Source organism: Saccoglossus kowalevskii, chromosome 15 (assembly GCF_978046115.1).
Source record: "Saccoglossus kowalevskii chromosome 15, keSacKowa6.1, whole genome shotgun sequence".
NCBI lineage: Eukaryota > Metazoa > Hemichordata > Enteropneusta > Harrimaniidae > Saccoglossus > Saccoglossus kowalevskii.
This window is the reverse complement of record NC_140655.1, coordinates 15,473,584-15,497,303: the sequence shown is the minus strand read 5'-3', so window position 1 is coordinate 15,497,303 and position 23,720 is coordinate 15,473,584. Positions and strand designations below refer to the sequence as shown.

The 23,720-nt window shown below is 34.8% G+C and overlaps 1 protein-coding gene and 1 long non-coding RNA gene across 2 annotated transcripts in view; one reads left to right on the top strand and one right to left on the bottom strand.

Annotated features, from left to right (window-relative positions):
* LOC102805423 (calmodulin-binding transcription activator 2-like) overlaps window positions 1-23,720 on the bottom strand; it is an 88,407-nt gene that overhangs the window by 32,732 nt on the left and 31,955 nt on the right. The window lies entirely within an intron of this gene.
* Window positions 6,484-7,186, top strand: LOC144342138 (uncharacterized). Its single transcript, XR_013418706.2, has 2 exons — window positions 6,484-6,517; window positions 7,012-7,186. It is a non-coding gene; the product is annotated as an uncharacterized LOC144342138 (long non-coding RNA).

Genomic DNA, 23,720 nt, shown 5'->3' with positions numbered 1-23,720 from the left:
TATCTTAGATAGTGATTTTGTATCCTCGGAAAGTACCAGGATGTCTGACCTTCTAGAAGTCACGTGACTACGTGAGTATAAAGATGCTTTGCATATCAGAAAAGTTAAAGTAATCAGATAAACATAACTCAAACAAACAGAAGTAAGATAAGGCTGGAGATGGCAACGATAACAACAAGAACAACTTCCTTTACTCATTTATGTCCCTATAGATGAATTGATGTATTTGACAAGAAACGTGATTGTAACTAATAACATGCAGCAAGATATACTGGTACTCATAAAAAGTCTCATAAAACGTAATTTACAAAGATATTTGTTATCTACTGTGCTGAGTATACTGTAAATACCTTCAATTTTGCAAATATTTGTGAGTCAGTGAAAATCGTAATAAAAAATGGGAGTCAGCGCTTTTCGAGAAAGTTTGGCTTCACCAATACTATAAAATCATCAAATGACAGTAATTCCTACCGGTAGCAGTGAAAATTAAGTTGACGATTGCCATTTTATACAATTTGTTTTTTTTTCAGAAAAAAATGACAGAGTGCTTTATTGTCATGGTTACAGATCCCAAAATGAACACACCTGGCATATTTATCTGACATCAGTATTTTAGGTGCAATATGCCTGTCACAAAAATTTATTACAATCGAGTGAAATGCCGAGAAAATATTGAAACAACTATTTCAAACATGACCCGATGACAAAATGACAGTTTAACGAGTGAAGGGGAACTACATGTATATATGTAGCTAAGTAGTATTCCCAGTATGACCATTACTTTGATTACAAACAAAGATTAATTTCCTTATCGATTGCTGGATTTATAGATTAAATCAGTTGCCATAGTAACAAGTGAAATGCTAAGAAAGAAAAAAACTTTCCATAGATTAGATTATGTTTATAGATTCGGAACTCTTTATAAGATACTGCCCTTGTATTTGTATTCTGTGCAATTTTCTTTTTTTCATTTGCATTTTGAGTGAGATTAGTAATTCACAAAATTAAACCCATAATTGTTTTTTGATTTCTTTCAAAATTTTGATATAGACCCATAGGCAATAGAAAATGATGTCTATTTTTGCAACAAATTTGGAAAAATACATAAATATAAGCAAAATACTGATTTAAAATGTTGGCAGGCAAAAATATGGCACTCAAAGAGTTAATGCAAATTATGGGTTTGAAGAAGAGCTTCTAGCATAAATGGTACAAGTCAAAAATTGATATGACTAAAATACAGCATTTTGCATCAGTCTGTGCCAAAAAAAAGTGAATGTTATATTTTCTAACTTTTATTTATTTGAAAATGATGAGACAGGAAGCTCAGCGAAGAATTAGGGCTAGTGTGATTAGACATACCTTTCTGGATGGCAGGCAGAATTAGGGCTAGTGTGATTAGACATACCATTCTGGATGGCAGGCAGAATTAGGTCTAGTGTGATTAGACATACCATTCTGGATGGCAGGCAAAATTAAGGCTAGTGTGATCAGACATACCATTCTGGATGGCAGGCAGAATTAAGGTTAGTGTGATTAGACATACCATTCTGGATGGCAGGCAGAATTAGGGCTAGTGTGATTAGACATACCATTCTGGATGGCAGGCAGAATTAGGTCTAGTGTGATCAGACATACCATTCTGGATGGTAGGCAAAATTAAGGTTAGTGTGATCAGACATACCATTCTGGATGGCAGGCAGAATTAAGGTTAGTGTGATTAGACATACCATTCTGGATGGCAGGCAGAATTAGGGCTAGTGTGATTAGACATACCATTCTGGATGGCAGGCAGAATTAGGTCTAGTGTGATTAGACATACCATTCTGGATGGCAGGCAGAATTAGGGCTAGTGTGATTAGACATACCATTCTGGATGGCAAGCAGAATTAGGTCTAGTGTGATGAGACATACCATTCTGGATGGTAGGCAGAATTAAGGTTAGTGTGATTAGACATACCATTCTGGATGGCAGGCAGAATTAGGTCTAGTGTGATTAGACATACCATTCTGGATGGCAGGCAGAATTAGGGCTAGTGTGATTAGACATACCATTCTGGATGGCAAGCAGAATTAGGTCTAGTGTGATTAGACATACCATTCTGGATGGCAGGCAGAATTAGGGCTAGTGTGATTAGACATACCATTCTGGATGGCAGGCAGAATTAGGTCTAGTGTGATTAGACATACCATTCTGGATGGCAGGCAGAATTAGGGCTAGTGTGATTAGACATACCATTCTGGATGGCAAGCAGAATTAGGTCTAGTGTGATTAGACATACCATTCTGGATGGCAGGCAGAATTAGGGCTAGTGTGATTAGACATACCATTCTGGATGGCAGGCAGAATTAGGTCTAGTGTGATTAGACATACCATTCTGGATGGCAGGCAGAATTAGGGCTAGTGTGATCTGACATACCATTCTGGATGGTAGGCAGAATTAGGGCTAGTGTGATTGACATACCATTCTGGATGGCAGGAAGAATTAGGTCTTGTGTGATTAGACATACCATTCTGGATGGCAGGCAGAATTAGGTCTAGTGTGATTAGACATACCATTCTGGATGGCAAGCAGAATTAGGGCTAGTGTGATTAGACATACCACATTCTGGATGGCAGGAAGAATTAGGTCTAGTGTGATTAGACATACCATTCTGGATGGCAGGCAGACTTAGGGCTAGTGTGATTAGACATACCATTCTGGATGGCAGGAAGAATTAGGGCTAGTGTGATTAGACATACCACATTCTGGATGGCAGTAAGAATTAGGTCTAGTGTGATTAGACATACCATTCTGGATGGCAGGCAGACTTAGGGCTAGTGTGATTAGACATACCATTCTGGATGGCAAGCAGAATTAAGGTTAGTGTGATTAGACACACCATTCTGGATGGCAGGCAGAATTAGGTCTAGTGTGATTAGACATACCATTCTGGATGGCAGGCAGAATTAGGTCTAGTGTGATTAGACATACCTTTCTGGATGGCAAGCAGAATTAGGGCTAGTGTGATTAGACACACCATTCTGGATGGCAGGCAGAATTAGGGCTAGTGTGATCTGACATACCATTCTGGATGGCAGGCAGAATTAGGGCTAGTGTGATTAGACATACCATTCTGGATGGCAGGCAGAATTAGGTCTAGTGTGATTAGACATACCATTCTGGATGGCAGGCAGAATTAGGTCTAGTGTGATTAGACATACCGTTCTGGATGGTAGGCAGAATTAGGGCTAGTGTGATTAGACATACCATTCTGGATGGCAGGCAGAATTAGGGTTAGTGTGATCAGACATACCATTCTGGATGGCAGGCAGAATTAGGTCTAGTGTGATGAGACATACCATTCTGGATGGTAGGCAGAATTAGGGTTAGTGTGATCAGACATACCATTCTGGATGGCAGGCAGAATTAGGTCTAGTGTGATTAGACATACCATTCTGGATGGTAGGCAGAATTAGGGCTAGTGTGATGAGACATACCATTCTGGATGGCAGGCAGAATTAGGTCTAGTGTGATTAGACATACCATTCTGGATGGTAGGCAGAATTAGGGCTAGTGTGATGAGACATACCATTCTGGATGGCAGGCAGAATTAGGTCTAGTGTGATTAGACATACCATTCTGGATGGTAGGCAGAATTAGGGCTAGTGTGATCAGACATACCATTCTGGATGGCAGGCAGAATTAGGGCTAGTGTGATTAGCCATACCTTTCTGGATGGCAGGCAGAATTAGGTCTAGTGTGATTGACATACCATTCTGGATGGCAGGAAGAATTAGGTCTAGTGTGATTAGACATACCATTCTGGATGGCAAGCAGAATTAGGTCTAGTGTGATTAGACATACCATTCTGGATGGCAGGAAGAATTAGGTCTAGTGTGATTAGACATACCACATTCTGGATGGCAGGAATAATTAGGTCTAGTGTGATTAGACATACCATTCTGGATGGCAGGAAGAATTAGGTCTAGTGTGATTAGACATACCATTCTGGATGGCAGGCAGAATTAGGTCTAGTGTGATCAGACATACCATTCTGGATGGCAGGCAGAATTAGGTCTACTGTGATTAGACATACCATTCTGGATGGCAAGCAGAATTAGGTCTAGTGTGATTAGACATACCATTCTGGATGGCAAGCAGAATTAGGTCTAGTGTGATTAGACATACCATTCTGGATGGCAAGCAGAATTAGGTCTAGTGTGATTAGACATACCATTCTGGATGGCAGACAGAATTAGGTCTAGTGTGATCAGACATACCATTCTGGATGGCAGGCAGAATTAGAGCTAGTGTGATTAGACATACCATTCTGGATGGCAGGCAGAATTAGGTCTAGTGTGATTAGACATACCATTCTGGATAGCAAGCAGAATTAGGTCTAGTGTGATTAGACATACCATTCTGGATGACAGGCAAAATTAGGGCTAGTGTTATCAGACATACCATTCTGGATGGCAAGCAGAATTAGGTCTAGTGTGATTAGACATACCATTCTGGATGGTAGGCAGAATTAGGTCTAGTGTGATCAGACATACCTTTCTGGATGGCAGGCAGAATTAGGGCTAGTGTGATCTGACATACCATTCTGGATGGCAGGCAGAATTAGGTCTTGTGTGATTAGACATACCATTCTGGATGGCAGGCAGAATTAGGGCTAGTGTGATCAGACATACCATTCTGGATGGCAGGAAGATGACTTTGGTATTTTCCCAGTGGCAAGATATAAGAAGGAATACAATGTATACTCTGTCTGCCTACAGAATGTTTTTGAATCATGATTATAATCTTTTAAAATCTGATAAAAAGATTGGAATATTTATTCCTCAGAATGCATTATTTTGTGAATGTCTGCACTACAGTTATATCTAGAGTATGGCTTTCAGCCAACCTGCCACACATTCTCATACTTACTTGCGTCACTTATTTGTCACATTTGCATCACCCTTTTATCAGGCTTGCATCGCACATTTTAATTACGCATTTTGCCACACTGGGAGCCTGATAGACTAGCTCAGCCATAGTAATTTTTTCTTTATTACATCATTTTTTTTAATGAGTCAGACGGTAATGTATTGTAGATCGTCAATATGCGATGCAAGTATGGCAAGAAATGCATGACCTGATTGTGATCAATGGTCGACGCGAAAGCAATAAACGCACAACTCTAAATGCGATAAATGACTAGTGTAAATGTGAAAATAATGACAGGGGTGAGAAAGCCATATTGTGCTATTACAAATACATGTACAACAATGGCTACGGATGTCAATAAATTCGAGTTAGCTGCATAGAAAACACACCTTTGTCAAATTATTCCTAAGTAATTTGAAAATCTATAACACATTTGCCCCAAAATAACATACAATTACATGGAGTTTTGAGCCATGGTCAATACATGCTGAGAAAGGCACACATACAACACAAGATTCAATCAACGTACTTTGTCAGCTTTCTGAAATTTCAATCACCACAAAGTGTAATAGACTGTCAAATAATTAACGAGGTCTGCCGATTACGCATTATAATGATTTCAATTATCTGCTGAGAATGACATTTAGTGACAATCAGCTACCATCCAAAATTGACTTTTTGCTGGTAACATGTGCAAATAATTCATAACAAAGTGAACTTAATTACATTTCATTATTTCCGAACTTTCACTTTCAACAAATATTTGTAATTTGCTTGCCATAACACTGAATTGGGACAAGAATCGTTGTCGGGAAAGAATAGTTTAGTAGTAGTTTTTTTTTTAATCCACGGTAAATTTTCGTCACATTTCACAAAATAAAATAATTTATTTCCATATTTTGTTTTGCATTTTTATTAAAACCGTCAAATTATGTCCATTTGGGTAAAAATTATCAAAAAACAAATTCTGTCTTCTATATCTGCGATAAATAGTCTGATTTTAGTGGTTGTCACAATTTAAATAAGCTTTGTTTTTCATTTATCTTGAACATTTGAATTGGAATTTGAGACAAACTGAAGTTTTGCATCTATTAACTAAGCATCATGTTTGAAGCATATGTACAGTGGGATTTTAGGAACTTTGTAGTAACATTAGGAATACATTTTTGTTTTGGAAAATTTGGCAAGTACTAATATTTGATAACAATTTGGTAGTCATTTGGCAGATGCTCACTTGGTAGGGTTCTGGTCAATCTGATTAAAATCTGATGTAGTGTACGGGCTTTAATTATTTTGGCTATAAACTTATTTTAATTTTATTTTTTATTACTTTTGTTATTAATGCCCTTTTATTTTATTTTATTATTTTACTTTGATTTTGATTTTGTGATTTTTTTAATTCCGCCCTACCTACATCTGAGCCGATGTCTATGTAACGAGATTTCAACGAGACCCACTATCGAAGATTTTAGTCAACGAATCACATACCTCCTTCTATAGCGCACATGATGACGTCACCGGGCGGAGTCGGGTGGCAAACACACTCAAATAAAATGGCGGATTATACAGGCATTAGCGACCGAGAATAACACGGCTTTTCGGTAAGTTTATCATTGTCAAATGCAACGAAAGTCATTTTTATGTTAATATTGTGGCTCGAATGGTTCGACTTTAGATCGTTATTTTGCATAGTTATTCTGGGAGTGACGACTTTGTTTCCGCCGTTTCGACCAAACACCAGTGTCTTTTTCCAGTCGCCTGCCCTGGAGACGGGTGATGTTTTGTTGAAGATCGGGCCAACATCGTCTACGGTATTGAAACCATAGCTGTAAATATTCATCAAATTGTATCACCATTTTGTACATTATACAATAACTCTTTATTAAAGTAATTGAGCTGATTTGGACTGGAATAAAATATTTTTTATTGGAACACATCGCAATTGATCAGGAAATATTTTTTTGCTCCAATTTTCTGCGTCGATGCCGTGGGCCGGTGACCGTTATACAATTTAAAATCAGTTTGCATTGTTTACTATAGCTGTTTACAGTGTTCTAATCATTACCATTTACTTATTTTTTTGCTTCCATTCTAGATAATTATGCTCAGTGATGTAAAATTGAAGCGATGACTGAATGAACGAACCTTGGTTGGCGAAGATGTATCTGGAAGTGTACACATTTGTTGGAAGTGAAAAAAATATTCAATGTAATGACAAAAATTGTAAAATGCTGTGGAATTTCTTTTGCAAATAAAAATATACTAGCAAATTTCTATTAATGGTTTATTCAAGTACAGAAAGATTGCCGTAGAGTATCGCTACACTGAAAAGTAAGCAACCCACAGCCTGTATAAAAGGGGGGCTGTGATTGGCTGTTACTTATGCGAGATTTGAAGTAAAATAATAAAATAAAAGGGCATTAATAACAAAAGTAATAAAAAATAAAATTAAAATAAGTTTATAGCCACAAAAATTAAAGCCCGTACACTACATCAGATTTTAATCAGATTGGGTTTTGGTGAAAGTTTATTTAGTAGGCATTCAGTAAAAATTTGATTGTGGGTATTAAGTGTAAATTTGAATGGCAGGCATTAAGTGGAAATTTGATTGGTACATCTTTTGTGAAATTTGATTGGTAGACATTTTGTGGATTGACAAGCATTAAACAAAAATTTGAATAGTGGGTTTATATAGAAATTTGAATGGTGGGCATTAAGTGGAAATTTGAATGGTGGGCATTAAGTGGAAATTTGAATGGTGGGTATTAAGCGAACATTTGAATGGTGGGCATTTGTGGAAATTGGAAAGATGGGTATTAAGCGAACATTTGAATGGTGGGCATTTGTGGAAATTGGAAAGATGGGTATTAAGCGAACATTTGAATGGTGGGCATTTGTGGAAATTGGAAAGATGGGTATTAAGCGAACATTTGAATGGTGGGCATTTGTGGAAATTGGAAAGATGGGTAATAGTGGAAATTTGAATGGTGGGCAATAAGTGAAAATTTTATTGGTAGGTATTTAGTGAAAATTTGATTGATGAACATTTAGTGGAAATTTTATTAGTGGACATTTAAGTAGGAATTTGACTAGAGGGTATTAATTGGAAACTTGAATGATGGGCATTATTAAAGTCAAAATTTATTTGGTAGCCTTTTAGTGGAAATTTGAATGGTTGGTATTAAGTGAAAATGTGAATGGTAGCCAAAGAAAAACAATATAAACTGGTCAATTTATTACATTATGGCAATTTATGGTGATCCTGTTAGATTAGTGATAACAGCTGCAAGCTAATAACCCACAGCATATTGGGGTTATTTACATTACTCACAACCACGGCCCATCTCTGCCTATAAAAACAAACACTTTCATTCATACAAATAAATTTCAGCAGGTGTATTGTTGTAGTCACATGTGACTTTGATGGATGATCTTTTAATAGCATAGATATAATTACAAAGTCAACTTTCGCAATCATGTTCAGTTGCAGAGAGATAACCATTTAAGGTAATCTTTAATCTGACCTGGTAACAGGTCAGCGTCATACATATACTAATCATAATTAGTGCAATATCTAATATGAATCAATAACGAGATGTTTATGATTTAATGGATATCATTTTTTGATGATAAAAAAATGTGGGCTCTAGCTAACACTGAATGTTTTTGATAATTTTCAGATTTCAAATGAGCAAAATGGATGTCTCAGACTGTCAATTTCATTTTTTATTAATGTCTAGGCTATAAGATGACATGATTTGATATCGTCACAGTGCTTTCTGAATGTATTTTAAGTATTAAATATAATTTGTCATCTAATTTATCATCTAATTTATCATTATATATTGTTTATTCCTATTATCCCCAGGAATAATATATTCCCATTACAGAATGAATTATTATACCGGTACATATGACAGTGAATGCAATAGAATTTATATGTTACGGATGCATTCAAATGTGTTACGAATGCATTAATATATGTTACAGATACATTCATATATGTTACAGATACAATCGTATATGTTACCGATACAATCATACATGTATGTGTTACCGATACAATCATATATGTTACCGATACAATCATATATGTTACCGATACATTCATATATGTTACCGATACATTCATATATGTTACCGATACAATCATATATGTTACCGATACAATCATATATGTTACCGATACATTCATATATGTTACCGATACAATCATATATGTTACCGATACATTCATATATGTTACCGATACAATCATATATGTTACCGATACAATCATATGTTACCGATACAATCATATATTACCGATGCAATCATATGTTACCGATGCATTCATATATGTTACCGATGCAATCATACATGTTACCGATGCAATCATATATGTTACCGATGCAATCATATGTGTTGTAAATGCATTCATACATACATGCCCTTACAAGAGCACCACAAAAATAAATGCACTCATACACGACTATCTACATCTTCAAGGTGATAATCAATACTCTCATGGTAGCATCTTCATACATATTTTGGGGTATATTCATAATAACAGTTAATAAATATATTAAATATTCACCAAATTCAACTATACCACATGCATATTGTCATGAAATAAGCAAATTTGACAGAAAAAACAATTTGCATAAATAGTACAGTGACCGATACTGTTTCAAAAATTAAAATACTGAGATAACAATATTATATTTGACAAACTAGCAACAACAACTAGTAATATAACTATAAATAGAATGAAAGATAAAAGACAGTCTTAGAACTTTCTTTATGTAATTGTCATCAAATGACAAGTTCTCATTAGTTTTATTGGCAATTCTCATTAGGAAATAGACAATAATTGTCTGGACTGAGAATGGACATGCTTCAGTTAACTTATTCGTTTTACCATTCCCATCAAAATACGAAGCAGCTGCAACTGCATAACATAATTCTTGATTTTCACACCAGGAAAATATTTCCCATAATGCATATAAAAATTCATATTTGCATGCAAGTTTCACGCATCTTAATCAAATGTCTTCTAACCAGAATTACATGTACATGTAGTGTGGAAAATTCATTAGTAACCATGGAAATAGATGATTGTGGTTATCAAAATCACAATTCGTTTCACGAAATCAAAAGCACACATTCTACAAATAGTGGATTGATATCAGAAACAATAAACTGCGATCAACACTTCTTTCAAAGATACTCTCAGCGCAACAAAAGCATTCCATTCATCTCTATAAATACTTATAAATTTCAAATTCAAACTGAAATGAGAGGTTTCTATTGATCGACTGAATAACATTGGTAGTTTTCAAATGACGTTGTGCTCTATGCTGTTTGATTGGCTAGTTGAATTCAACTGCTATTGAAATTTATAACTGTTTATAAAAATAAACGGAATGGGTTTGTGACAATTAGCAGTGTGATCTTCCACACAGCGCATTACTCATAGTTGACATAACAGCTACATATCAAAAATGGCGCAACACGTTTATGAAAAAAAATTAAAAAGATGCATCGTCATGACAAAAAAATTCTACTAAACACAAACAGGGTTCCGATAGACTATCAAGACGACGTGATGATACGTGGTTTCAAAGAGTAGTCTAGTCAAGTAGAATACTAATTCTATATCTGATTATAAAGGGGTTTCAGTTAGCATACCAAACTGTGTTGTATTAAGCTACGGTATTTAGACCATCTCACAGTTATGAAGCTGTTAACACTGATGATATGCACACTTGTATTTATGTTGATACGGCTGCCAGACTCCAGAACAAATCAACGGCGTCAAAGTTTTTCTCCAAACAATTGTACGAGTGTAAGCAATAATTTTTGCACTTTTTTTTTTTTTTTTATATATCAAGCTCAATTGAGTGAACACATGTTGATAAGTTGAGTAATATGCCTTGTATTTATGATTAAAATATTCTGTTTCCAGCTGCCTGGGTAATGTTTTCATATGCATAGCATGAACATCCTAACATTTTACCCAGGGTGTAAGTTCATTCGCTGCCACAAAGTTCATTTTAGTACAGTAGTGCTAAGAAAAAAAAATGCTTTTTTGTTTCGTTTTCATTGTTGAATACCAAATGTGATTTTTCAGGCTTTCGAACAATCTGTTGGCGTGCATACAAATACATTAGGATTCCTGCAAAACATGTTACATTATTTTTTTTAAGAAAGAGGTCATTGAACTAACACAACTGTCGATGTTACCAATACCAAGTTGAGTTTGTATTGTTTTCTCGAATTTTCACCGGCTCGACTGGTGTTCCACAGCAGCGCGCACAGAGCCCATAGAAATGCATGGTACAGTGGTGCGCGTCTTAGCAACGTGGAACGTCGGTGACGTAGCTCCGCCCCCGAGGATATTGTTTTAAACATTCTAGATGGATCTAGCTGACACCAGTTAAGAAAACAGCTTCAGAGAGTGTCTTACAAACTAGAAAAAATTGAAAACGTTCATCATTTTGACACAACTGTGATATTTTGCAGCACAACTAAAGGCTTACTAAGCACATGACAAAAAGCGATAGTACAAAAGTTTGTTTCTAAGGGAAAAAAAGATTTTTTTTCTCTGTTGTAGCAATTTTGAATAGCGCTAAAACTATTGGGCTGATATAGTAAAAACAAAATTTACATAATAACTAAACTCGACTCAGAACAGGTTCATATCATATGGTATGACAGGGATGGTACATATCTGGCGTGGCAGTGCTGGTACATGTCGTGGTATGACAGGGCTGGTCCATATATGATTCTAAATCAGTGGAAGTTAATGAAGCCTGATTCACTCACTCACTCACTTACTTATTTCACAGATACTCACAGCGCAACAAAGGCATTCTTTCATCTTTATTAATATTTATAAATTTCACAATTCAAACTGAAACAAGGGGTTTCTATTGGCCGCTGAATGAATAACATTGGTAGTTTTAAAATGATGTCATTGTGCACTATGCTGTTTGATTGGCTAGTTGGATTCAAATGCTATTGTACAGTACAGTAGATAAAAACCATGAAATGTAATGTCCTATGAGACACAGCTCATATCATTCATTAACATGTCACGAAGATATCATCCAGTGAAACGTGAGAAGTCATTTCCCTCTCTTCCTGTAAAGATGCTATAATCCAACGAAGAATAATCTATATGTCAACAGTAAAACTCAATCAGACTTGGTGAAAAACAGAAGTACTACCGGTACTCATGTTATTTGAGATTATCCAATAAGAGGCAATGTTACAAGACTATAGATGACCATACAAATGTCAATGTAAAACAACATAAAATTTTAAAAATTTGTAAAATTAATTTCGACAAAAAAAGAATGTTTCTAGAAATCTTCTAGAAAACTCACAATCTTTGTTCCTATCACCAATATTGTTTGCGTTGTTATAACACCGTTTATTAACATTGATTACATTTTACAAGACACTAACAGTTTGGGATTAGATTAGCTTTTGCAATCAATGCTGTACACATTATTGCATTAAGCTAATTTTTCTTGCCAAAATATTGACGAAACATTTGGCATATATCTCTATATTTTCTTTTTTGAATTTTGAAGCAAATGAATGTAATTCCCTATTTTCTACACGTAATACTCAATATTTTTTTAAAAAAATTGCAAAAGGTGAAAAAGTTGACTTTAGTACACAAAGGGTTCGTGGACGTGACAGAAAGACATCTGAGTGACAAGTACATCTGTCTGAGTGACGCACAAGTAGTAATGACACCTTGTTTGGAGAACCTAAAATAGTTTTGTTTACTTTCTCACAACAATTCAATTCAAAAAGCATTAAGTTTGCTATTATAAGTCTGAAAAGTGAAAAACCAATAAGATTTACCAAAACACTGCTTGGATTGACTTGAACAGACATCTTTTCAACTATTGATTGTTAAGCGTTAACCAACAACCTACAAGACAACAGCGGCACTATAATACACATATTGTACTCACTCCATTCTTGACATTCATTCTATTTTGATGAATAAATTGAAAAAAACGCATTATGTGGTCACCATACAAAGCATTTTAGAGAATCAATCAGTGTACGTCTTTTTATAGTTCAGTACGTACTTGATGATTACACGTTCACTGTGAGGAATCATGTCAGATTTTGGGGTAAGCTTAACACTAACAAATATATAATGATTTGCAGTATAAGAAAAATAACTGCAATAATGTGAAGACCCAGAAAAAACACACTTCTGTTTTAGGTCTTCATAGGCATCAGTCAAAGATGTGTGTCGCACAGCTGTTTTGGTTAGAATTTTAGAAAAAACTAAAAGAATGATTAAATTTTTAAGAGAAATCAAAATACAATCATGACAGTTTCAAAATTAACATAAAATCACATTTGCATTGATTTTAGAATACCGGTGGGTCAAAGGTGTAAGTAATCCGGGTTTGTTTTGTGCACTTTTGAAACAGACAACTGTTATTTGCTACATAAACTACTTTGACAGGAAATGTACTTTACTAATCCCCGAGTTCATGACCAGTTAGTTATGTTGGTAATATTAATTGTTGAGGATTTATATGAACCGTACCTGCTTTTGAACAGACATAGCATTCCAACATACACTTAACACATTAAACATTTAAATAAGTGACCGGAAAATTCATCATTGTCATCACAAAATGTATGATTGAATGTTCTTTAGTTTGAAAGACATTTCACTGTTTATCTTGGTTTGAACTTGGTAATAAAGACAGTGGCTTTGAGAAGTTAAATTGGCTTAGAAATCAATGTGTTTACAATAGTGACTAACAAACAGTTAGAGGTCAATGTTATTGTACACACAGATATGAAGGAGCCAAGTTACCATCTACAATTCAATAATGTGGAAAAGCATTCCTCGTCATTATCAATGGACATATTCCCTGTCTGTATTATAGACACAAGATATAAAGTTTTAACTTGATTGGTTCGTTGATGTACAAGATATGCCTCAGTGAAACTGCATTTGTTTTGACAAGATGGCTGCCAGTCAGCCATTTTAGATTTCATGATGACAAGAATGTGTGTGTTTGTTCGATATAATGTCTGATATATGTGTTTGAACTTGATCGGTCCAGGCATGTTGAATATATAAACTTCATTCTTTAAAACAAAATGGCCACCAGTCGGCCATTTTTAACCCGATTTGAAAAATAAAATGATGTGCACCAAGGTCCCATCAACGTTCAACATTTGTACCAAGTTTGAACAGAATCTATCCATGCCTGACTGGTGAAAATATGTGATTTTGATACATTTTTTGACCTCAAAATGGCTGCCATTCGGATATCTTGAATCAGATCATCAAACAAATTACAGGTGCATATGATCGATATAATGTCTGATGTGTCTATGAAGTTTGAACTTAATCCGTCCAAGCATATGTGGGAGGTCAATCCAAAATTCCTTGTTTTCAACTTTGTCCGAACTTCTCCAGACTAATAATCAATAAAAAGACAACAACAAATTTGGGTATGAGAGGCCAATATTTTTAGATTCAATTATTGAGTATGGGGGAATAAAATACTGTACAATCTTCACATTTTTTGGGTTAAAAGTTTGAGACTGTTATGAAGCATTTCTATCATATTGAGTTACCCTACTTGCTAATGTCTGTCTAAACAATGCCTGTAAGGGATGAACCAACTGAAGTAATGGGGAGTAATTTGGATAGTGAAACGTGAGAGTTGTGAAACTCAGTGGGTGGTATAGAACAAGAAGACACTAAGCCTGGTAAAACTGTGATCCAAAACACAAACTTTTGAAATGCATTTGAAAGTGTCACCTATCATTTTTATTGTTGATTTTAATCCAGTAACACACAAAGTAACATCAGAGGCAAGAAATGCACTAGAACAGACCAATATCAATACTGTAAAATACTTTATTTTAGCTGGATTTAATTTTCGCTGAATAGACTTTTTTTGGTGTTCTGTGTGGAAATGATTTTTACTGATTTTCGGATAAGTTTAATGTGACAAGCAGCCTATCGGCTGAGATAGCTCCGCTGTTAGCAAGGTACATTTCAATTAAAGAACTAAAGACATCATTAGAAAATGAACAATATGTATAGTATCAAAGCAATTGGACTTGAGGTTTTTAACAAGAAGTCGAAAATATCACTTTTTACCAAAAATGACAAAAATATTCACCAAAATTAGAGAATTGAAGATATCATTACAAAATGAACAAATCTGAGAGAGGTCCACATGTAGTACCTATATATGTAATATCAAAGCAATTGCACTTGCGTTTATTAACAAGAAGTCGAAAATATCACTTTTTACCAAAAATGACAAAAATATTCACCAAAATTAGAGAATTGAAGATATCAACATGAAATGAACAAACCTATGAGAGGTCTACCCAAGGTACATATACACCAAGTATCAAAGCATTCAGGCTTGTAGTTTTCAAGAAGAAGTCGAAAAAGTAAAACATTGACACGGACGACGACGGACAATCACTCATATGATAAGCTCTGCTCGACAAAGTCGACAGCGGAGCTAAAACATAGGAAAAAAGGTATATTCGCTGGATTTTATTTTCACTGAAACATTCGTTCAGCGAAAATTAATTCCAAGCGAAAATAAAACGATCATGTGGCTGCCTTTGACCAATAACATTGACTATCTCATACTTCAGGGATGATATTAGGATATATTGCTGTATCCATTTAAATGGGTGATAGGGGTGGGAGAGTCTACCGTTATGTACCTTTAAAAAAAATAAACATGACCCCCTCTGATCTCTAACATACATTGTACCTGTGATTAATGGTTGATTCCAATTCCATTCCAACTACACCTGACCCTCCTATCTATAGCAAACATACATAAAATGTTTCATTCCAAATTCAAAGTAGAAGATTTACACTCCATATGATATCTAGTAATTCAATATAATGATTATTATTCCATATTAGTCAATATCAAGTGATTTATTTCGTGGGAATTACCTTCAACAACCTGAGGACAATGCAGGTAGTGAATTACAGTTTGATGTTACATACGCTGATCACTGATCGTAGGTAGTAAGATGCAGTTACATGAGGTACAACAAGAAGAATCCCCGGGGGCGGAGCTACGTCACAAGACGTTCCACGTTGCTAAGACGCACACCACTATATATGGGCTCTTTTCGCGCTGCTGTGGAACGCCGGTAGAGCCGGTGAAAAATCGAGAAAACAACACAAACTCAACTTTGAAGTAATCCTGAACAACCAAATTTAAATATGTTACACACGTAGGGCCAATCTTGTTGTACTGTTCAGGGGAGTCTCAACAACCATCCCAAAGTACCGTTTTCTGCGAGTTTTTGGACTTTGTTTTCACCGCCAGGGTTGCCAAGCGGTGAAAATGCCTGGATGTTCGCCCCGAAGATACTTGATTTGCTCTATCATTAGTAGCAGATGCACTTACATAAATGATATATCCGTGTCTATGGTCAAAATAAATCATATTTTGATGATTCCTGCATTCACATGAGCCTCTACTGATGATGTATTTTTAATGGTGCAAATATGGGACATTATAATTTCTCCTTAATAAAAGCACATTGTCTAAACTGAAAATATAGAGACACTTGAACCTAAAAATCATCTTTTTCATGAGACATTTAAAAACACATATGCACTTTTAATATACCGGTAGTAACATTGTTTTGATGCATTTATGTGTATCTTCTAATACTGTCGATTACTTTATTTTACTTGGAATTTATTTTTGCGATAAAGACATTACATCATTAACAGTATAGAAAGGATGTTTTAAGTCTATATTGGAAAGTGAGAGATCCTGCTCCTTAGCGACAATGACGTCAGTCCTCTGCCGATATATGTTCTTAACCACTACTAATTAGAGGCAGAAAAACTGCCTGATAGTCAGCCTGATTGCAGATTTGTTAGAAAATTACCTTACGATCCTGAAGGCTTTTCAAAAGATGACAATGGTCGCGCCGATCGCACGATGTGCATTGTCAGGGGAAATAACACATCTCATCCGTTTCCAAATAGATCACGTTCTGACATTTAGACCAGGAAGTGTAGACTAAGGAAGTCATCTTACAAATTATTTCTACGTGCCAACATATCAGGTCTATCCAACATCATATTCCTATTGGTGTATCACACAATCCTACAAATGCCAACATTGTACCCACAAAAGCAGACTGTTTTTCTACAATTTTTCTGTGAATTTTGTCTTAATTTTCCATTGTCTGCAGTATTGATCAATATTGATCAGTATTGATGAATTTTTTGAAAGAAAAATATCAATTAAATTACGGTTTATTTTTTGGCTTTTAAAATTTTTAATTCAGATCTTTTCCAAATTCCCAGCATTATGGTTATGAAGCTAATTTTTGAGTTGAGTAACCATAGCAACAATACTAACAAGTTCACGCATTACTTTTTCACAGAATATGCAAGTACAGATTGAGTAAATTCAACTGATTTATAAAATACAGGTAATCAATAAAAATATGCCGAATATTTCTTCATCTAGATTTCGCTGTTATAAAGCCTCAGTACCATTGTGGGATATGAATTCAAGTTTTGAACTACTGAGCGTGTTACTGAGCATATTTATAATGCATTGTGGGATATGAATTCAAGTTTTGAACTACTGAGCGTGTTACTGAGCATATTTATAATGCATTGTGGGATATGAATTCAAGTTTTGAACTACTGAGCGTGTTACTGAGCATATTTATAATGCATTGTGGGATATGAATTCAAGTATTGAACTACTGAGCATGTTACTAAGCATATTTACAAGAAATACGTTCACCATAGAAATAAAGGCAACAAATCTTGTTGATTCTCAAAAATTGCCAAATGACCCCGATTTATTTTCTAAGGATGCTACATGTGTATAGCAGAGTATATGTAAGATCTCATAGAAATGAAAGTAAGAGGAAGTTACAAAAATTGCAAATCTAGGTCGGACATTGTTAAAGTGTATCATGTGAGCATGTAACAACATGATACCACTGAACTACTCAGACTGCTTAATTGAACATCTTATAAGATTAATGCAAATTTTACACAAGCATTTCTGATGTTTTACTGCTTAATTCACTTGAACATACAGTGTACAATCATGATACATTTACTAATTAGCAAACATCACAATATAAAGACCGTTAAAATCAAATCAGTGAGCCAGACATGTAATGTCTCTCTGATATAGTGTTCCATCCACTTACATTAATATACAGTATGAGCTTATCAATACTTCACCGCCTTTTCGTTGATTTGGTAATTTGAGGGCATTTGTGAAGACGAAATATTGTGAAAGTCATTGTGATTCGGCAAATTAAAAATTCTGAATGAAATGTTCAATTTCGCTGCGTCGCAAAAATTTATCACAATTATGAGGTCGTAGTGAAAATAAAACTGATAGGATCATAGATGGAGGTACGGCATGTGAAACGGATCAAACAAAGAACTGACAATGTGTGCAGATGATAAGGACATTATTAACCCCGATTAGGTAATACTTTGTTTTCGGGATTTGTTGAGAAGTTGAAAAGTTCATAGCATAAACACAATCCTTGACAAATTATTTATTAACAGCACAATAGTTATTGATACATAATTGACCAGATATATGACACAATGGTTAGTGTGTACACCCATCATCAGGGAAGACTGTGGGTTCAACATGGTCGGTTGCCGCTCAGCGGTGCACAACGAGTACATTTTACCCACTTGCCAAGCTTGCATTATTTATTTGGGAGTACCACATCTTTTCAGATGACAACGTAAAGCTGTCGATACCGTGTACTGTTGCCTATCTTCAGTGCCCGTAAAAGATCCAGTTGCACATGTCGAGAATTTATTCTTTTGGAATAGTTGACGCATTCCTCCAAATACACATGAATGCCTTATTCTGTAAATGGGTTCTGATCCGCTGACAGATAGTATAAGTGTGTAATATGTAATCCAGTAAATACGAGCTATTAAAATAACAAATACATGTATTAAATAAATGTCTTTTGCTATTTCAGTCTTTGTTTACTCATTTGTTTGTACGAATCTAACAGCCTCATGGAACATTTAATCACATGATGTGATGACTTCATTTGAAACACTATCAAAGCTTGGTACTGATTAATTCAAACAGACACTATATAGTGTTGAATGTCTGAAAAGGTCAGAATTAAAATTATCCCAAAACACAGGAAGGAAAGATAGTGTTGACACCACAGTAATACATCCGGCTTTAGTACAGGATCACTTCCTGACATGGACACCTGATAAGGGCTTATATCGTGTTCATATGTTTGTTGAAAGCACAGACATACTTTTTTTTTTAGCTGTGTTTGAAATTTGGATATATGATTGAAGTAGGAAAGAACCCATCATGATGACGGAAACTTCACATTAACTGACAGCAAATATCTGAACTGATTTTTAATCTATCATCTTCCTGAACCAAGTCACGGCATGCAAAGGTATCACTTTATTTTATCGCAGGGAACATTATAATAAAGAAATAAAGTGAGACATTGAAAACATCAGAGTTACTGAGGACTCCGATAACTTGACAAATGCCTAGCATTGATGGCTGGTTTATCTTATTAGCTATGCAAATGTATTCACAGGAGAGAAGAGAAATCAATTCCAACCATTCATTGGCAAGTTTAAAAATTCTGCACCCACAAATAAACGATTCCCAGATGACTGACACTATATATTTTAACACTGTCATTCAACCAATCAAATTCATGGTCATTTTTTTTTTTTTCGTAATTTGTAAATTTTTTATCAACACTTTCAAATTCCCCGGATGGGATTGGCAATGGTTACAAATGTTTAAAAAAGAATAAAAGGTTAAAACACTAAGCTAATACATTACAAAAAATAAAAATATTAAGACTAAACTATTATACTATAAAAAGATAGAAAACAAAATGCAAAACTTAACTGTGAAAGAAAAAGAAAAAAGTCAATAGCTGACCAATCCTGATGATTACAGTTAACAGTATTTGCTTTATGCACGTATTTATGTAAATGATACAGGTATGTCTATCTTCGGCCAAAATTTAAGTCATATTTCAATGATCCATCATTCAATAGATGTACCGGTAAATGCAATTTACGGTTTATATACAGTATATCGTATTTGCTCTACTAGAGCGCATGCGAATTGTCTATGGTCAACGGATGTGATATTTGTATGATTCAGTATACAATAAATTTCATTTTTTATTTGCATGTGCTTCTAATAGAGAAAATATGGTATACACGTACATGGTGTCAAGAGAAACGCATCTATTCTACTACCTAATTTCTAGACTGAAAACCTTGGTAGTCAGGTTTGTATAACTGTAGTAGATCTTTCATCAATATAACAACCAACTGCAGACATACCACTTGGGGATGTTGGCAGGTTATTACAAGTGTTGAGTGGGTTCTAAGTAAACACATGTCACCTTTGTTGGAGAACAGCCAGGCGTGCATTACTCGGTACATAGTGTTTTGTACTGAGTGTTTATACCTCCCACAGCTTTAGATAATTACCAGAGACTACGCTGAGTTTTGTCTACATATACATGTAGACATATTTCAAGTTCATTGTCACCCTGTTACCCCCTCCTGATGTCAAATTACTCAGAATATTCACTTTCTCAATATACTAGTATTTAGATTTATACATTTGTGAATTTCATAAAAAATAGTGTAAAAAGAATACACTTGAATGTTGTAGCTACTAATGTTCACATATTAAAACGTCGTGCCTTTTCTAGAAATAATTGTGAAAGATAGACCAACTAGTAAAATAACATTAAAATTATATTTTATATTAAATATTCATGGTTGTATACAGCAGAAAAATAAAGTACTCCAGGCATTCTGATTTTCAGAAATAGTTATGAGAGTGATTTGCATACTGAAATCTGGCAGCCATATTTAATTTTATAGATCAGGTGCCGCTGTTTAACTTCCCTACCAATGTAATGGTTATGATTTTATTACAAAACAAAAGTTGTTTTGAATTCAAGTACTACATGTAAAGGTTCTGCATTGTGAGCCTAAGTATGCTGAAAAACTTTTTTATTAATTAAAATGATATACAAATGTCACGGATCAGGAAATTAATAGGATATACTTCCAGAGAATGAGGCGAAACTAATTCAATCACCATTTCTACTGGATGGATATCAAGAGTTTGTGTAGTAGGAGACTCTCAGCATGCATTGCCATCATTTGCTCTCATGCAAAAACTACTTTTATATAATAGTGAGCATATAAATGACAGTTCGAGTTTGGTATATTTCAAATCCACCAAAACATGCACCTCTAATTAGAGATGTACTTCTAATAGAGCAGTTATGGTACATATATGTATAAATGAACAAGTAATAAGATGGAATTGAATTACCTGCCATGTGATACACTGTAAGTTTAACTAATTGGGAATAAAATGTGACAACTATTTATGCCACCAGAGTGAGAACTGCATTTCGAAAACTTATAGCTTGCTATGGAAACACACTACAGGGATTTTTTTAAACAAGGGAACAGGGGCGCAGCGCCCTCATGCCATGGACATGTACCCCCTTACCCTGGGGAGCAGATTCTCTGGCAATCATAAAATTCTGATAGACCGGGGATCACATGTGGCCACAGTCTTCAACTGTGACCTGTCTGATAGTGATTTTGGCCCCAAGGAAACCATAGAATGCTTCATTTTAACTTAGAATTATCAAAAACTCCACACCCTGGTAGGGAGAACCCTATCTCCCCCACTTGGTGGCGCCGCTAAATTGCAGTGCTCCCTCTTTCAGTTTTTTTCTAGAAAAACCCCTGCAGTACACTGTACGTTCTATTTAAGAAGACAAACATAGAAATGTGATCAAAACCATCGCTCATTATATTCATTAGCGTAAGCTTAATATGCCAGTGGCCTTAAATAAACTGGTGGGTCTCATTTGAGTTTACGATTTTAAAAGAACTGCAACTGATTGCCTACTGGTATACATTACTGTATGCATTATCACAAGCCAAGACAGCTAACCAGTGACACAAGTTATCTTCAAAGATTAGACGTAACACATCTGCCGACAGATATAAACAAGTACCGATCTTCCGACAGAACCGATCTTCACAAAATTCATCACAGTATTAAACGAGTGATAGGTTTGTTATCTAAGGTTAATTGGTCATGCTGAAGCCAATTGTGCACTTCCGTTTTATAGGATATAAAGCCACATTTGAAACTAAGTTCTGAGAAAAAATTACGTAAAATGTTTGTGTTTTTCATTAAAAATTCAGCAGCAGAAAGGGTCAGTAGAAAATGTGATCAAGGTGATATTGAGGACGAAAAGCATTTCCTTTTCAGCTGCTCAAATTTTGAAATCTTACTGAAAAACCGCAAGATTAACTCCAGTGAAGAGAACAAAGATGCAATTGTTCTTAAAAATTATAAAAAATAACATTGCTTTTTCACTATATCTCAAAAAATAACCATATACAAAGCACCGCCTGTGTAAACCCTTGGGTTGGGAGAACCTTCATTTTGCTTTATTTACTGTATTTTCATTATTTTTTGATTTATTTGTGTTTATTAGACCTTTTAATTTTTAGTTATTTTTCGTTGTATTTCTTTTATTTTACGCTATTTTTACCTTATTGCATCCACAGAAGATTACAGTTGCATAATAAACTATTATTATTATTATTATTATTATTAAAATTGATTTAAACAATCAGCAAAGAATGCAATTAGTTCATTTCCCATGGTGACTTTGTTATGGCAGAGAGGAATGTGCCAAACCCTGTTCTATCACTACCTTTAGTACCATGTACAAATACGCCATGTGCATATAGACAGTGGGACATTTGACCACACAGTTGTTAAGTTAACATATCCCTTAAAATGGACGGCTTCGGAGTATGTACATGTATGACCTTCCAAAAGAAGTCCAATCGTCTTCTCTCAATCTTTTTCAAAATTTGAGCATATTAGCATAATATGGATTCATATAAGGGAACTTTTTCAGTAGTGCTAGAGGACAATGATAACCGGACAATAAATAAAACGAAACCATCAAATGCAAACATCTTTTTAAAGAATGCTATTCAATGTTTATTCTGAAAAAAAATAGACCTTTGTATGAGGAGTTCATGCTAGTACGCTTATATTAGAGGAACATTTAATTCTGCAGCCTAATTTTCAATTATGCAACATAAAAACTTGAAAATATGACAAAATTGTAAAAATGTGATCAACTCTGTCAATGAAATGGCTGTAAATTCCCATCATCCACAACAACCAAAAATATCATCAAATTCAACAAAATTGGCAAGATTATTTTTTGAATGTTCTTTTTCTTCTATAAACAGCAATGTCCAAAAATGAAATCATGACATAATTATAAAAATATGCATTCATTTTCTGGTAATACGACACAGCTTCTCGTCACCTTCTATTCAAAGAGAAATTTCAATAACACATTTCTGCCGCAAGTATACTATTATTCATATTTTATTACGCCCAGGTCAACTTATTTCATTTATATTAAATTCTGACATGAGTAATTACTTTTGGATTTTTCAATTTTCATCGTCAATAATTTTTATATAATAGTGAGATCTGTTCTTGTACAAGACTCTGCATGAGTGAGTGCTTGTTATCAAGCTCACGTAGAGACGGAGGTCGACATGTGCAAAATTATAATGAACGCTTTTATTTCATTACAGTTTGTTTAATACTCACTACTCTATTATTTGCAAAGAATAAAGATTTTAGAAAATGCACTCACTATTTAAATTTCTTT